This window comes from Stegostoma tigrinum, chromosome 10 (assembly GCF_030684315.1).
Source record: "Stegostoma tigrinum isolate sSteTig4 chromosome 10, sSteTig4.hap1, whole genome shotgun sequence".
Lineage (NCBI taxonomy): Eukaryota > Metazoa > Chordata > Chondrichthyes > Orectolobiformes > Stegostomatidae > Stegostoma > Stegostoma tigrinum.
The window spans coordinates 69,226,114-69,232,149 of record NC_081363.1 but is presented as its reverse complement, the minus strand read 5'-3'; positions in this window follow the sequence as shown (position 1 = coordinate 69,232,149).

Here is a 6,036-nt window from a genome sequence, read left to right as displayed (position 1 = left end):
TGCTGACTTGTTCGACCTCCTTCAGGTGCTGCAGGACCAGATAATCGTAATTTGTCTGCAACACGTTTGTAATAGACCTTCCAAGGGGGAAGAAACCCAGGTTTGGTCCGTTTAATGATGACAAAGGTGTCGTCCACGTAGCATATCCATAGTTTTGGTTAGATTAGCGAAGGGCCATACTTTCAAGTTAATTGCGTAGAGGTGCTGGTTAATTTAGTTGCCTAAACAGTGAACGTGTAGTTCATAATGATGGCTACAGAATGGGATTCAATCCCTATTTCAGCTGAGGTAGACTTGGGGCTTGCCTATACAACTTTGGCCTGCTCGTAAGAGAACTGAGACATTAGTTGTGGTTTGACCACTCTTTTATAATTGAGGACGCAACCTTGAAAATAAGGTTATAGCATTAAAGGTAATGATCCTGTGAATTCAATGATTGCTAACTGATTTTCATCTGTGGAAACTTCAAATACAGGCGCGATGGACAAGCATGGAATCACTTTGGTTTCTTTGCTTAGCAGAACCAATGTTGAATTGCATATGTGTGGACTTCAAAAATTGCTGTAATCCTCAGAGGAGTAATGATGGCAAAAGCTGTCATCTCCCACTTATCTCCCCCAAAGAAATTAAATCTTCATTGATTCCCTGTTTTATTCCCATGTTCCAATATAAGCAACGGTGTAATTAAGATTGGTCCCACGATTAATTTTGCCTTGGACAGACTGCCCTCTCAACATTCCGAAAATAGAATAATGCAATTGGGTTTTGAGAAGATTTGTAGCTCAGGTTGAGGTTCTGGATGTGAGTTTGCTCGCTGAGCTGGAAGGTTAGTTTTCAGACGTTTTGTCACTTTTTTATCTGAAAAAAGATACTTTATTCATAGAATGTACAATAAAAAAACATTTATACAACTACCCAGTTATGCAAGCCACTCCGGGTTACCCAGGGGGTGCGTACACCAACTAAAGGCAAAAACAAAACAAGAAAAAAAAACAAGGCAAAGAAAATACCCCGGCAGTCGTCTCCCCGCACGTTCCCTGTTGGCCCGCTGACCTGTTGGGGAAGGCGCCAGCTGGGCCCAGTTACCAGATAGGGCCCTTTTTTCTATTCTGGATGGGGGGTTTCATACGGTGGTCTTTCCCCACTGCACCTTGGCGGCGGCTGCCCCGAGCTTTAGCGCGTCACTCAGCACGTAGTCCTGGACCTTGGAGTGCGCCAGCCTCCAACACTCGGTCGGGGTCAGTTCTTTCAGCTGGCAGACCAGCAAGTTGCGGGCAGACCACAGAGCATCTTTCACTGCATTGATAGTCCTCCAGGCGCAGTTGATGTTGGTCTCGGTGTGCGTCCCGGGAAACAGCCCGTAGAGCACAAAGTCCCGTGTCACGGAGCTGCTCGGGACGAACCTCGACAAATACCACTGCATCCCCCTCCAGAGGTCCTGTGTATAGGCTAACTCCAGAAGGAGGTGATCGACAGTCTCGTCCCCCCCGCAGCCGCCTCGAGGGCAGCGTGCGGTGGCGCAGAGATTCCGGGCATGCACAAAGGATCTCACTGGCAGAACCCCTCTCACCGCCAGCCAAGCAATGTCCTTGTGCTTGTTTGAAAGTTCTGGCGATGAGGCATTCTGCCAAACGACTTTGGCAGTCTGCGTGGGGAACTACACGACGGGATCCACCCTCTCCTTTTCCCGAAGGGTCTCGAGGATACTACGTGCTGACCACTGCCTGACGGCCTTGTGGTCAAAGGTGTTTCCCTTCAAAAAATTCTCCACAAAGGACAGGTGGTACGGGACAGTCCAACTACTCAGAGCGTTCCGTGGCAATGAGGCCAGGCCAATCCTTCGCAACACCGGGGACAGGTAGAACCTCAGTAAGTAGTGACACTTGGTGTTTGCGTACTGAGGATCTACACACAGCTTGATGCAGCCGCACACAAAGGTAGCCATCAGGGCGAGGGTGGCGTTCGGTACGCCCTTTCCCCCATTTTCCAGGTCTTTGTACATGGTGTCCCTGTGGACCAGGTCCATCCTCGGCCCCATAATGAAGTGGAAGATGGCCCGGGTGACTGCAGTGGCGCATGTCCAGTGAGTAGGCCAGGCCTACGCCACATACAACAGTACCGAAAGCCCCTTGCACCTGACAACCAGGTTCTTACCCGTGATGGAGAGGGACCGGAGCGTCCACCTGCCCAGCTTCCGCTTCAGTTTGGTGATATGCTCCTCCCAAGTCTCAGTGCATGCCCCAGCTCCACCGAACCAAACACCCAGCACCTTCAGGTAGTCTGTCCTGACGGTGAAGGGGATGAAGGAGCGGTCGTCCCAGTTCCCGAAGAACATGGCCTTGCTCTTACCCCTATTGACTTTGGCATCCGAGGCCAGTTCAAACTGGCCGCAGATGTCCAACAGCCTACTCACCGACCAATGACCATACATGTACAGGGAGGTCTTGACCTGAAGGCCTCCGCTGCCTGGGATAGTCACGCCCTTCAGGCTCACGTCCTTCCTGATGGATGTGGTGAAGGACTCCACACAGCACATGACCAAGGCAGGAGAGAGCGGGCAGCCCTGCCTGACTCCAGATCTGACGGAAAAACTGTCTGATTCCCACCCGTTGATCGAGACTGCGCGAACGATATTGGCGTAGAGCAGCCAGATCCAATTGCAGATGCACTCCCCGAACCCCAATTAGGAGAGGATGTCCCTCATGTAAGCATGAGAGTCCCTGTCGAAAGCCTTCTCCTGGTCCAGGCTGACAAGGCAGGTGTCCACCCGCCTGTCCTGCATGTAGGCGATTGTACCTCTGATGAGCGCGAGGCTCTCAGCGATCTTCCTGCCCGGCACAGGACAGGTTTGGTCAGGGTGAATGACCGACTCCAGGACAGACCTGACCCGGTTGGCTATGACCTTGGCCAGGATTTTGTAGTCCACGTTCAATAGTGAAATGGGACGCCAATTCTTAATTTCTTCCCTCTCCCCCTTCCTCTTGTAAATGAGGGTGATGATGCCCTTCCTCATGGACTTGCACATTTCCCCTGCCCGAAGCGCACTATCGTACATCTCCAGCAGGTCCTGGCCGACCAGGTCCCACAGAGCGGAATACAGCTCGACCGGTAAGCCATCGCTCCCGGGAGTCTTATTCCTCTCCAAGGACTTGAGGGCTCTGGTCAGCTCATCCAGGGATATCAGCCAGTCCAGCCACTCCCTCATGCCGTCGTCTAAGACCTCCGTGATAGACGACAGGAACGACTCGGAGGCCGTGCTGTCCGTGGGCTTCGCGTCGTACAGTCTGATATAGAAGGATCTGCTGATTCGCAAAATGTCGGTCCGAGACGACGTCACCGAGCCATCGTCCTCCTTCAGCCGACTAAGCACAGAGCTCTCTTTGTGCACCTTGTGAAAGAAGAAACGCGAGCGCGTCTTGTCCTGCTCCACGGAGCGGACCCTGGACCGGAACATTATCCTGGAGGCCTCCGCGGCAAAGAGTGAGGCTTGCTGGCCCCTCACCTCGTGGAGGTCCTCCGTGACATCGACCCCCATCAACTACAGAAGGAGCAGGTTCTGCACCCTTTTCTGGAGTCGCGACAGCTTTCCCCGCCTCTCTCTCGCCTTCTGAACACCCATGAGGGCAAAGAACCTCTTGATGTTCTCCTTCAACGTCTCCCACAGAGGGGTTTCACGGTTCTCCAACCGGCGTACTCCCTCTTAAGCTCCTCGACATTCTCTGGGGTCAACAGAGTCGTGTTGAGCTTCCACGTCCCCTTGCTGGCCTGCTGGTCGCCCTTTAAGTGACAGTCGGCCAGCAGGAGGCAGTGGTCAGAGAAGAACACCGGCTCGATGCCGGTGGACCTGCCCGAAAACGCCCGTGACACAAACAGGAAGTCTATCCTTGAGCGGATAGAGCCGTCTGGCCGCGGGCAGGTGTATCTCCGCTGCGCGCCATCTGCAGGGATGCTGAAGACATCGAGCAGCTTGGCGTCCTTCACCGTGCCCATCCGGAATCTGAACGTGACGTACAGTTAACTCCCCGCACCTGCTGTCCCCATGCCGGATCTTCCATCTGCATCGATGATGCAGTTGAAGTCTCCGCCTGGGATGACCTGGACATAGTCCGCAGGGGTGGAAGCCGCTGCAGGACGGCCAACCGCTCACTCCGTGCCGCTGGGGCATACACGTTGATCAGCCTCAGGGGAGCGTTCCTGTAGGTGACATCAGCCACTAGGAGCGCCCCTCCCCCCAACACCTCCTGAACTTGAGTGACGGTGAAGTTGCGCCCCCACAGCAGAATAGCCAGGACCGAGGAGCGACAGTCATTTCCCCCCGACCAGATCGAAGGCCCACAGGTCCAGGCGCCGGATAATTTCCCGTACCCGCTGAGGTGTGGTGTCCCGCACTCCTGCGGAAACAGGAGGTCCACCTTGATGGTGGTCAGGTAGGCCAACGTGGACACACATCTTGCGGTGGACTTGATGCTGCGCACGTTAATGCTCGCAACTCGTACCCCCATTGTGGGCAGTGACCGCAGTCCCCTCCCCAAGTCCAAGGTCCAGCCCCTCCATCTCTACCTTCATGCCTATTGCCCGGGCTAACTGCTGGACGCTCTCCGGGCTCAGGAAACCGTCCGCGCTGCCTTCCAGGTGGCATCCCCCTGTCAGGGGTACGGAGGCAGGAGAGTCCGGCTCTGGGTCAGGCTGGGGACGTGCTGTTTCCTCCTTCTAAGGAGGAAAACAACTAACCTTCCAGCTCATCAAGGGTGCCCAGCCAACCTGACGTCTTCCTTCCACCTCCAACACAGTCGTGCTCTCCTCTTCTTGGTCCACAAAAGAGTGGGTCTTTATTGCATTCCGGATGTAAGCTGGTTCACTGAGCGGGAAGGTTCATTTCCAGACAATCCGTCACCATTCTAGGTAACATCATCAGTGAGCCTCCGATGAAGCGCTGGTGTTATGTCCCGCTTTCTATTTATCTGTTTAGGTTTCCTTGGGTTGGTGATGTCATTTCCTGTTCTTTTTCTCAGAGGATGGTAGATTGGCTCCAAGTCAATGTGTTTGTTGATGGAGTTCCGGTTGGAATGCCATGCTTCTAGGAATTCTCTTGCGTGTCTCTATTTGGCTTGTCCGAGGATGGATGTGTTGTCCCAGTCAAGGTGGTGTCCTTCCTCATCTGTATGTAAGGATACGAGTGATAGTGGGTCATGTCGTTTTGTGGCTAGTTGATGTTCATGTATCCTGGTGGCTAGCTTTCTGCCTGTTTGTCCAATGTAGTGTTTGTCACAGTTCTTGCAAGGTATTTTGTAGATGACGTTCGTTTTATTTGTTGTCTGTTTAGGGTCTTTTAAGTTCACTAGCTGCTGTTTTAGTGTGTTGGTGGGTTTGTGGGCTACCCTGATGCCAAGAGGTCCGAGTAGTCTGGCAGTCATTTCGGAAATGTCTTTGATGTAGGGGAGAGTGGTAATGGTTTCTGGGCCTGTTTTGTCTGTTTGTTTGGGTTTGTTGCTGAGAAATCGGCGGACTGTGTTCATTGGGTACCTGTTCTTTTTGAATACGCTGTATAGGTGATTTTCTTCTGCTCTTCGTAGTTCCTCTGTGCTGCAGTGTGTGGTGGCTCGTTGGAATAATGTTCTAATGCAGCTTCGTTTGTGGGTGTTGGGATGGTTGCTCCTGTAGTTCAGTATTTGGTCCGTATGTGTTGTTTTCCTGTAGACGCTGGTTTGAAGTTCCCCATTGGCTGTTCGCTCTACTGTGACATCTAGGAATGGCAGTGTGTTGTTGTTTTCCTCCTCTTTTGTGAATGTTATGCCAGTAAGGATATTATTGATGGTCTTGAAGCTTTTCTCTAATTTGTTTTGTTTAGTGATGACAAAGGTATCATTCACGTAGTGGACCCACAGTTTGGGTTGGATGATTGGCAGAGCTGTTTGTTCAAGTCTCTGCATTACTGCCTCTGCTAAGAACCCTGATATTGGAGATCCCATGGGTGTACCGTTGGTTTGTCTGGTTGTCCTACACTACATTGGACAAACAGGCAGAAAGCTAGCCACC